This window comes from Dreissena polymorpha, chromosome 1, assembly GCF_020536995.1.
Source record: "Dreissena polymorpha isolate Duluth1 chromosome 1, UMN_Dpol_1.0, whole genome shotgun sequence".
NCBI classification, from domain to species: domain Eukaryota; kingdom Metazoa; phylum Mollusca; class Bivalvia; order Myida; family Dreissenidae; genus Dreissena; species Dreissena polymorpha.
Window position 1 is genome coordinate 197,974,133 of NC_068355.1, and position 12,366 is coordinate 197,986,498.

Consider the following 12,366-nt stretch of genomic DNA (forward strand, 5'->3'; position numbering starts at 1 on the left):
ATTGCTACTCTACATGTTTATTTTCTAAGAACTGCCCCTTTTATTTAAGGAATACTGTATGTATGCCCCTGTAATATTTCTGACAAAAGAACAAGATAAATAAATAATGATTAATAAAACAGTAAACTTGGTTTTCATTTTGTATACAAAGGATAATTATCTTCTTATTATTTAAACTATATTGAAAGAAAAAAGATTACATCATTTAATAAAAAATTCATTACTGAAGATTCAAATTTAAAACGACCGTTTTTCGACTTAAATGTTGCAAGCATTCATAAACAACAAGACTAAAAAAGCTGTTAACAATAATTTTATTAACTACTTCCTTTCATAAAAAGGCAGGTACAGTTTTGTTGTCGTCCCGTTGAAGGTGTCCATGTATCCAAAGGATGTACTGTGATCAATCTGTGTCCTCCACATCTTCATTGCCACGTTGTTCCAAAACGCATCCTGGATAAGGAGGGTGAGAGGATCAGTCACCACTAAACCCTTTTTCTGAAAAATATGAACACATAAAAAACTCAAAACCCCTTGCTAAATCTATCTATCTATATATATATATATATATATATATATATATATATATATATATATATATATATATATAAACTGTTATTGTCCAATTTTTAAGATGCAGGAACATAATGGCCACTGTTTCGAAGGTAAATGAGTTAAATTTTCTACACTTTTGATTTTAAGCTGAGACAATTACCTGAGTAGTTTTACGTGTTCTATATTCATATTACAAGCAACAATATTTGATAAAGATAAAATGCATTACTTATTCCGTTAAACAGGCCCACAGACAAATAAAATATTTGATATAGATAAAATGCATTAATAATTCCGTTAAAAAGTCCACAGAAAAATAACATATATGAAATAGATAAAGTGCATTATTAATTCTGTTAAACAAGCCCACAGAAAAATAAACATGAAAAATGGGTCATATTCAACAACAGTAAACATACTGGTCTCTGGCTTGTACAGTATTGTCAGGCCATGCCACAACAAAGCTGGTCTTCATCATGGTCTACCAAATGGACAATTCTTGCAAACACACCATCATGGTTAGTTTGAGGATGGTCCAAGCTGGGCCAGGGCAGGCTGTCAGTGATAACTGCTGACTGTCTTGCAGCAATTTCCTTCAACAGCTCCTATGCTTCCGTATAAGTAAGGTGGTCTATGATATCCTTGAAAAGACATTTCTGCATTTAACAATAAATGTTTTGAACATAAAGCTAAGAATTTTGACACAAGATGTAGCAACATGTACATATAGAATTTTTTATTTTTCATGACACCATTTTTAAACATTCCTGTCAGTTTTTTGGTGTAAAATTTCAATATTCACCTAGTGTAGTGTAGGATCATTTTTTAAATTCTTTGCTCATGTAGCAACACAGTTTTACATACAAAGACTTTGTTTTATATATCAACAATAAGTGCATTGACCTGTGTTTTTTCTGTTTCCATTCAAGAATATTGTGAAATGACATTTTTTTTTCAATGAAATCTCAACTTGCCTGAATATCTTAAAACATTATCTACAAATTATTTCAATATTCTCATTGAAATCAACAGAAAAAATGCAGCTAAGTAAGTATACCTTTTCTGTTTCTTGTACCAAAGTGACAAAATCCAGTGATCCCTTCTTCATAAACTTCTTGGTTTAATTATAGTTGTATCCTATTGAAAAAGTAAATACACAATTTAAACCACTTTTTAAAACTATATATGGTCTCTATTAAAAAAGTGAATTGTAAATATGTGGTATTATTATCTAATAAGTTTTCTTCGACATTCAGGAAATAAAATCTTGAGGATATTCAAAACAATTGAAAAAAGAGGAATATCCAGAATATTCTTGGCTTTTACAAATATAATGATACATGCATTTCAGATGACCTGTATTTGATTTATTCAAAATACAATGTACTGTTGAAATACACATTTATCAAAATATATACGTGCTTTGCTAAATTGACAAAGAATATAAAGATAAAATACTTTAAATAAAGAAACAATAAGATGCACGAAAATAAATTGGGGCGAGTTGTCTCTTGGTTGGAGCAAGTGACCATATGTTTGATGCGAGTTTGTTTTGGGGCAAGTTGGTATTGGGGCGAGTTGTCTGGCGCCAGCTACATGCATTTGATGCCATGAATTACTAAACTGTGTTACTATTTTCAAAAATATTTTGGTTATTCAGTTTATTTATAAAATAGCTGTGCAGAAGAAACTGATATAAATACATTTTAACCCTTTGCATGCTGGGAAATTTGTCATCTGCTGAAATGTCATCCGCTGAATTTCTAAAATTAGCCATTTCTTCGATTTTTTTCAAAGAATACTGTCAGAATAGCAAACAGTTTGGATCCTGATGAGACGCCACGTTCTGTGGCGTCTCATCTGGATCCAAACTGTTTGCAAAGGCCTTCAAAATTCGGTTCCAGCGCTTAAAGGGTTAACTATGAGTTTTGGGTTTAAATTAATAAACTACCAGTACCATTCAAATGCATTTTAGTTAATAATAAATGTCATTGTCATATAACACACAATAACGAATATGTCAATAAATGCACAGCATCTTGAATTGCCTGCCAACAAATAATGTTGTCACTGTCAGTTATGAGGAAAGAAAAAGATACTGTAATGTTTAAATGATCTCAGTACTCCAAGGCTAATGATAAATTCAATTTATTTGCGCGAATACTAAATTTAATTCTGTATTCAACTTGGCTTTTAATTTTAGTCTCTGTCTGTAACTTAAGTGTAAACGAGAGAATCAGTATTTACGCGTTCTGTGATGTATATGCATATACTTGTGTAACGAAAACGAATCATTTGATCAGTTATACTATTTTAATCTACTTTTATAAAAAAAAATCAAGCGCACTATTGAGTTTTACAATAAAAAAACATATTTTACCTTCTTCTTCCGTGTTTGACAATACAGATTCCGCCATATGTGTTGTTGTTGTTGTTGTTGTTGTCACAATGCGTGTTTATATTTAAATTTATATTTAAAATCTATATTTAGTCGGGGAAAAAACCGATCCAAGGGTCAGTGGTTCGAGCCTTGGTGCGGCTTACTTTTTTCTTTCTTATTTTAACTTTATTTTTGTTTTATACTGGAGCACGTTATTTGCGATGTTTAAATTTATCAATTTAAAGCATTAAATGAAAAACTTCAAAAAAATGCAATTTAAGTGTGAACAAGCCCCTTTAATTGCTTTTACAAACGTTTATAGAAAATGATAAATTCTGGATATGCTTGCCAGTTATCATACACAACAAATTCCTTGTACAATCCACCAGTATAGACGACTGAGTCAAATCTCGGATGTGGATTGTCTGACATCTTCTTCTTACACACGGTGGTCATGCATTCCTTGCATGGCGGCTGAATGCTTGTCGACGGAATGTCGGAATGGTTCGGGGCAACTACAAAGTCACCGAGAAGAACTCTTGCCATTATCAAGCAACACATACCGCTATCATCTATGAAATACAAGAAGAACACATCGGTTAGTCGATGCTGAAGTTAAGCTTGTACCAAAGTGGCAAATCTATTTAAATGTATGTGAATTCATGTCTGATGTAATATCTAAAGCCAACATAAGTGTACCTGGATGTGTGTACTGATCGGCTTTTACGAGGCTATCTGTGAAATAAATCCCTCTTCCAAGCATTGCAGATCTGCATTTTTTGACGTTAAATCCATTCTTTGCAATAGAATCTGCGTTTAAAGAACGTGTCCCATGGAACAGATAATATTCATTTATACTTTTATCAACATTGTTCGACAATTTTTCTTTTACCAAAGTAGAATTTTCTCGCAAAACAGTGTCAGTGTCAACAACATGTGTTTTACAAACCCACCCACATTCGTTTTTGTAGTTTTGAAGGTTTTTCAAATGACCACCAACCGATGCAGCAAAATCAAATATTCTCTGCCTTCGACAACTGTATCTCCATAAAGCATAGTGATTTTTAACAGGTCTTATACTTTGAATATCAATGTAACGATGTGCAAGCCCTTTAGCATCTTTGCCTTTTCCGATTAAGTGGGCATGTTGTATCCACAATTGGTGTAGTACCCATGACAATTCATCTCGTAAATCTGTTTTGTTTGAGCTGTAAATGTTTTCGATTTCAACAGTTGTTGGCATTTTACCGCGGTCACTTTCTTTCCTAACTGTTTTCCCATATTCGACACGAATAAGTGCAAGTTGTGGTTGTACCAAGTTGGTTTGGGATCGGCGATAAGTTACTGCTGCAAGCGGATAGAAATCGATGTCAGTACTGTTTAAATTCAAGAAGATTAGTATGTTACTGAGATGAAAACTAATAAATAAGAATAATCTTGGGATATATATATATGTGTGTGCGTGTATATAAGTGTATTATGAAGAACACTATCGGACAGTTTACCACTGTAATGTAATGACAATCTAGGACATAACGTAGAGGGTATTTAGGGTATTTGCTGTATATGTTGGAATATCGATTTAAATTCATAATCCCGAGTGAAATACAACCGATATTCCACCGAATCAAAATTTCATTTTAGTATGCAAACAAAATATTATAAAAATCAAACAATGAAATTTTTCGATAATTGTCACTTTTAATATCCATTGTTTGTAACAGTGATTTATCCGTTTTAATTCAATATTTCATTATAAACCACCGAAAAGCATTGAATAATGTTATATCAAATTCATTTTTATCAGGAAGTATTAATCATGCCGTAAATACCTGAGGCTATTACTAATGCCAGGTTTAAACCAGTCAGGAGTCCTTCAATACTTGCAAACACACGGAAAGAGGTAGTTGTGCTGGCCGCCATAAATCCATTAGCTGGGCCAACTAAGGTGAGTATAAGCACGTAGTTCGAAAAGGGAACTGCCTCTGAATGATAATTTGGTGAAAAATATTTAATATCAATTGATTCAACAACTGTGTCACGGATACTCTACAAATTGTGTTTTTTAAATGTATACCATGTTAGCTCTCTTATCCGGTTCAACAAAGCTATAAATCAAGGATGAACGTTTCCATCTGTCTCAGCGAATAGATTTTCGCTGTAATTACATAAACAAGACAATCCGACATATTAAGTGTATATGTTTATTCGAGGAAATATATATGGAGTTGTAATATTATAAGAATAAACACATGTCATAAACATATTAAAGGGATCTTTTCACGCTTTGGTAAATTGACAAAATTGAAAAAAGTTGTTTCAGATTCGCACATTTTCGTTTTAGTTATGATATTTGTGAGGAAACAGTAATACGGAACATTTACCATGGTCTAATATAGCCATTATATGCATCTTTTGACGATTTTAAAACCTAAAAATTATAAAGCGTTGCAACGCGAAACGATTGAATAATTTGGAGAGTTCTGTTTTTGTCGTTAAATTTTGTGAAACTACGAAGATTGCTTATATAAGGTATAAAATACGTCTAGCATGTGTACTCGGCGGAATAGCTCAGTAGGCTAAAGCGTTTTTACTTCAGGACTCTGGCAGGACTCCAGGGGTCACTGGTTCGAAACCTGCTCCGGGCAATGTTCTTTTCCTTTTTTTAATTTTATTCTTGATTTTTTACTGGAGCTTTTACGATCCAATGTTTACATTTAGCAATATAAAGCATTTAATGAATAAGTTAAAAAATGCCAAAATCTGTGAAAAGGCCCCTTTAAGTAATACTATACCTGTAAATAACATAAAACAAGCAACTATGACTCCAAAATGCTCCCTGCCATCAAATTTCAAGCATGCAGCACATCCAATTAGGCTTCCGACTGCAATTAACGCCTGTTGCATCACGTTGTTCCACTGTATATATGACATAACCGATGAGTACTCTAAAAATGAAAAACATTCGGCAATGCACAGTTTATATGTTTCTTCGTTCGTCCTTCAGACTGTTGTGTCGCATGTTACCCAAAGAGAATTGCTATTGGGATTATGTTACTTTGTATACATATGAACCAGCACGAGCACTCTCTTACTTGGAAATGGTGTTTAAGTGAGAAATTGCATAATAATGCCCAAACGAATTGTAAGGATGTCGCAAGTCTCTAAACAATTAATATTCCTTGATTGATTGTGTAAATGTGCATCACTATGAAAAAGTAGATTTCTAATTCATTACACATAAAATGTACACATTTTTGTGTCTAGTAGAAAATGAAATGCGAACAGGGAATCACTGGTGTTTTAATTTTTCACAGGTCTTGGCACATTACACAAATACAAATGTTAATTACGAAAATGGCAGTATCACAAGAAAATAGTAACATTAAAGTGCGAAAATACTTTTTAAATCAATTTTATTGTGATGACATTTCGTGATACATACGTTTATATATTCAAATCATATAATAACGGTGAGCTTTCTCTTCAAATTCAAATCACTCGGCAAATGTAAATGATACTTGCATGACGGTTTAAAGATTTTACAATTTGATATCAAAATATGCACATGGAAACAATAAAAAACAATCTAAAGACTAAAGCGGGTTTCTAATGAGAATGCACAATATTACTACATTATTATATTAAAAGGATTTTAAATTCAAGTTGTATACGTACCCATTATTAGAGTTTCTGAGCAATTATCCCTAAACTGCATATCGCATGTTTTTATACTGCTGTTGAACGTTGCACATTTGTAAGAACCATTATCGAACGATTCTCCCCAACAATTGCCCCTGTTTATATGTTTTCCAATGGTTAAAAACAAGTAGATGAATATAAGAATAAAAACACAACCAAACAAACACATTTTCTTCATTTTGATTATTGGGAATTATAGTGTTCGTGTTATAATACTAAGTTCGAATGCGTTTTCATTTAAATTGGCAATATAAATAACGAAACTCGCAGTGAAAGAGCAGTGAAGCGTTGAAGCGGATACAGGATGTTAAGTGGTGCATACTTATAGGTTGCGTGAACAAGGCCGTAGCCTCGAAATATATTGATTCGGAAAATAGAAAAGAGAAATTATATTTTATAGAAATATGCAATCGGACTGCAATATATTGAGTGCAACGTCAATGTTATGCGTTGTATATATTGTATGGAGCAAAGGTTCACTTACCTTCAATAAAAGATAAATTGTGTTTAACAAGAATATCTGACCTGATAATGATACTGGATTTTCATATTTATTCTATATAATACGGTTTGTAAATATATTAAAATGGCTTAAGTTGAACATTTAGCTATCTATAATCGGAATATCATTATATCAAAATTACTTATAATTTCACAAAAATTAAGCCCGGTATCTTTGGCGCTCGCTTTAAATAACCAAATTTTATCAGAAACAAGAAAGTTAATCATGCTTGTTAAATATGCATGTTATTCACTTATATGTATATGTCCCCTGTATGATATACAGAGAATGAAAAGTTATTGCTTGATCGTTTTGTAATATATCAGACAAGGCTTAGAATAAAATAAAGGCGAGGTGTGCCAAGCCGATTTAGTTTTCGTACCGAGCCTGATATATTTCAAAAAGATTAGGCAGTAACACTCATTCTCTATATATCATACCACCCATACCAATCACCACGTTTTTCAAGAAATAATGACAAATAATCGCTACGCCCGAGAGCCGCTGCATTCGTTTATCGCGTATAAATCGTTCTAAAAATAGCATGATATTTGTCCTCCGGCATGGTATTTAGTAGTCATGAGTTGTGAGCAGCAATGCATGTATCGATGAAGCGTTAACCACCATTTTATCAAATTTTACTTTCAGTGGATGACTGTTGCAACTACGCATGTGGATTTGGGGGAAATTCCTTTAAACATTAAGATGAATCAGACTGAATTCGATCAATGGGTAATGTTTTATGTGTTACCGGTCAAAATAATGTTTATTCATTTTGTCGATTTTGAAGTAATGAATGAGAACGATGAATCAGAATGAGTTGTAAGAAGATTTGTATAAAGAACGTACGCGGAGGTTTAATTTTACGCAAATTTGAGGTTATTGTGAAAACGGTTTCGTAATTGGTGTATGCTTTTTCGGATATTCGAATAAAAAACGTGATGGACATAAAAACGGAAAAATAACAAGAAATAAAATAGTATAAAGCCAGGAATAATGGTTTTAACAATGTGTGTCACATAAACTGCACAATTACAATCGTCTATTATCCTCAAGACCACACAAGGCTTTTTGAATCGCATGATGTATTGAATTACGAAAAAAATAATTCGATATATCCCTAAATATGAAGATATGTGCTTTGCACGTTAGTCTTTTTAAAATGGAAACCCTTTTTTCATTTAGCATATTATTATTGAAAACTCATGTAATTTAGACATGTCATCAAAGTAAAGTCAATTATATATAAATTATATTTAAATCGTAAGGTAGTTTAAACGTTATGCTCAACACCTAATTAAGTTTTAAACGCAAAACTTTTTTACTTTTTATGTATTACAACAAACAACGGCTAAGGATAACTATTCATGTGATTTTGTCACAAATCAATTACTATATAAATTCACTGAAATCAGTCATCCACAACACTCGTAGATTGTGGACCACGTGCGAGTGTTGTTGCATCTTGCTGCTTGGGAAAAGTTTATTGTTTTGTGTTCGCATATTTTATATCTCTTTGACCAATATGATTAGAAAAATTGTCTAAACAAAATTGTTCAGATTCGGTTTAAAACATGGATGTACAAAAAGACTGTTCCAGACATAATAAGCCAAGACTGTCGATCGTTAAGTATCGTATTTGAACAATTACTCGTACCACACGTCTACCACATGTGTACGTCTATCCTAATCATCCTAGCACAATATTTTATACATATGTTCTTTCTATAATAGCGAATAGTTCAACTACTAAGGACACGATCTGCACCCATGTTTAGAAAACGTGAACCATATAAGATCCATTATTTGGAAAAGAGAATCAACAGCATTCAACATTCTAATACATGATGGGTTCTCAATTAGATATATTTGTCTAAAAGTCAACAGATCAGTGATCAATATAATATTTAGCAATTAGGCACGGAGAGTTATAATCTTTTTAATCGTGATTGACTGTGTTGAAGTTAGCATTTACATTGTTTGCCATTTTGCTAAAGACTGAACGATCAACCTGATTTTGTACACTTTTGACACAAAAGTGATATATCACACTTTATTTTAAAATGCATTTAAAGGTTAATACAGTTTTGAAATAAAAACACCGAATAATACACTATTGGTATGTCCATATCTTCAAAGCTGAGTTTCAACAACAATAAGAGCACTGGATGATATGTTTTTATTTCTTACCATTCGTCATATGAAAGTAATGCTAAATCATATCACTATACCAACCAACATTTACTTAAGGTAACACTGATTGAAATGACTGACCCGTTAAGAAGAAAGAGACTTTGAAAATTAATATAATACACACAACGGAAAGCTTCATGTCCATCATTTGGAGAGAAAGCTTTATATACAACACAGGCCTTTATTATCACAAGGAACCAAGTGCTGAAACAAGAGGCACACAACAAATGGGAAATACAAGACACACAAGTTCACAACAAACGCAGAACTACTGACTTAAATACTGAAACTCAAACTTATTGATTTACATAAGTGAATACACAACATACACACACACACACACACACACACACACACACACACACACACACACACACACACACACACACACACACACACACACACACACACACACACACACACACACACACACACACACACACACACACACACACACACACACACACACACACACACACACACACACACACACACACACACACACACACACACACACACACACACACACACACACACACACACACACACACACACACACACACACACACACACACACACACACACACACACACACACACACACACACATATGTATATATATATATCAGATGAGTAAATAATTCTGCAATATTATCGACATATTTGTAGGGTAAATGATGTAATGATGTGATGTAAATTATGTAAATTAAACATGTTTGAACATTCAAATACAAGGAGATGTACATTTAAGACTGGTGTTTTTAATTTAGTAGTGCGATATTGAAACTGCGTCTTTCGTATCAACAACGATGAACTAAGAATCGACATCACAAATACAAAGGCGTCCCACCGCTTATTCGGTCGGTAAAAAATGGTCGGCAAGTATGTCACAATTGGAGAACTTACATTTATATGAATTCCGTGATTTTAGGGGTATATCATATTGTTCGTTCTGCTATATGCCCGCCCGTCAATAGTATTATTCGATGGTATATTCAAAACCATTTACACAATAAACATGAACGTTCCTAGGTGAATATATATCATTTGTGAGAAGTTCAGTGTAAAAAAAATCGTTAACCTAAGCATACTAGTGGAGATTGTGTCATTTGCATTTGTTAAACCCCTGTTTCTACCGACCACTGAATCATGAGAAGAGCACAGCATTAATTACTTTGCACTTCCAATGCTTGATTTATTTCTCTATGTACATGTAATATATTTTTTAACATTGCCATTTTACTCTACAACAAATTGATTTATAAGTGTTTTAATTAATCTTCATGTAAAATATGTGATACTTGTGTGAAATCATCATCCGGGATTGTTTACCTGTCACGTTTATGGTAACTGTTACTAAAACTAGTAAAATTGTGTCATCTTAGTTACTTGGGAACCAATCAAACATGTGGTATAAATTGTCCTACATAGATATCATATATGCATCATTTACTTGAGATTATAAAGGGGGCATTGTAAGTGAAACTTTAATTAAATTGTACATGTTGTTAATTATTCAATTAGGAATTAAAAAGCACATTCTTACATGTTCTTACACAATTAAACTTAACGTTTGTGCGAAAGTTATTGCTTAAATTAACATTTCGTCAATGTAAACATACAAGCAACAATAGACATAGAGAATAATAGGTTAGTGTTGATTATATATCAGGTTTATCATGCGAGGCTTTTTCGTTTTCGTGCCAAGCATGATAAACCTAATCTATAATCAACACTAACCTATTATTCTATTTATCCCACTTTTTATTCAGTAAACTTTTTTTATTTAAACAAAATAAGTTTTCATGAGTGTTTGTCGTACTTTGATAATGACTGTAGTGTAACCAAGGTCAGTGTATTACTCCGCGTTCCAAAAATAACCGCTGATCAAATAATCATTTTTTTAAATCAGAATATCGTTCTGTAACAAAGTGTCGAGCGTTATTAATTACAATTTTAATCATATTGAATTGCAAATCTTTAAGTTTTATGATATCAATATGACATTAAGTTGTTATATACAAGGAACTACATTTGTTTACAACGTAGCCTAACACCACACACAATTCACTTTCGATATCAAACTATCGAGTCGATCACGAGGTGCACAATATTTGCTTCTTTGTTATAATATGTGGTTATTTCGTGACGAAATAACAAAGATTACTTGGATTTAAGCTAATTATATACATGAACATTTTGAATGTTGAAAGTGGCACCAAAGAATTGTGAGGCAAAGTTGTTCGAACTAGAGAAAGACATTTTCTGGTGAAGTGACTGGGTGGGCGAACATCAAGATCAACTTGTTCGACGGTAGACAGTGGTTGTCTAGGCTGCATTTCGGCCATAGTTTCGGTGCATGAAGGTGAACAAGAGGAATCTGTTGGATTGTTACATTTACTGGACTGAGCAAGAATGATCACTTTTGCTGCTGTTCAACAGATATGTTGGAATAATTGGTTATGGACTGGACATTTTTGTGCCCTGTTATGGCCATGGTTTCAGTGGGTGGAATGTTTGCATTTCGAAGTTTTTGGACCAGTAATTTGCGAACTGAGTGGTTCGTTATTCTCTTGTGCTTGAGAAAGCCGGCGTCTTTTGCCATGGCCTTCAGCATCTGACCTAACTTGTTGACACCCAATTGTTGACGCAAGAATCACCGGGATGCAGTGTCATTTGTGCGTATTGCCAGGTAGAAAAGATGCTTTGAAGAAAAATCAGATGGACGCATATCCGAGTACAGCTTGTAAATGAACACAGGATTTCTTGGTCCAGACGATTGTTTTCTACGGTCAAAGGGGAGCAACTCGAACTGACTTCTTCAAAGGGGAGCAACAACAACAGAACCTATTTGCATAGTGTTAAATTTACCTAATACTAGGTTTTAATGACAATAAATGACAAAAAACTCATTTTTGCTACTTTCCTTTGTTTTAAGGTCATTAAGATTGACAAACATTTGAAATTGTTTTTATTATTGATGCACTTGGCAAATACAGGTGACGAGGTGCGTGGGAAAAAGTAGTCCCGGTTCG

General features: G+C 33.2%; 2 long non-coding RNA genes across 2 annotated transcripts; both read right to left on the reverse strand.

The window, feature by feature from the left end:
- Window positions 1-253: 253 nt before the first annotated feature.
- On the reverse strand, window positions 254-3,065 carry LOC127864517 (uncharacterized). Its single transcript, XR_008042066.1, has 4 exons — window positions 2,936-3,065; window positions 1,613-1,692; window positions 975-1,196; window positions 254-498 (listed from the first exon to the last, which is right to left on the reverse strand). It is a non-coding gene; the product is annotated as an uncharacterized LOC127864517 (long non-coding RNA).
- A 289-nt stretch (window positions 3,066-3,354) lies between these two features.
- On the reverse strand, window positions 3,355-4,906 carry LOC127864518 (uncharacterized). Its single transcript, XR_008042067.1, has 3 exons — window positions 4,768-4,906; window positions 3,635-4,282; window positions 3,355-3,507 (listed from the first exon to the last, which is right to left on the reverse strand). It is a non-coding gene; the product is annotated as an uncharacterized LOC127864518 (long non-coding RNA).
- Window positions 4,907-12,366: the final 7,460 nt, after the last annotated feature.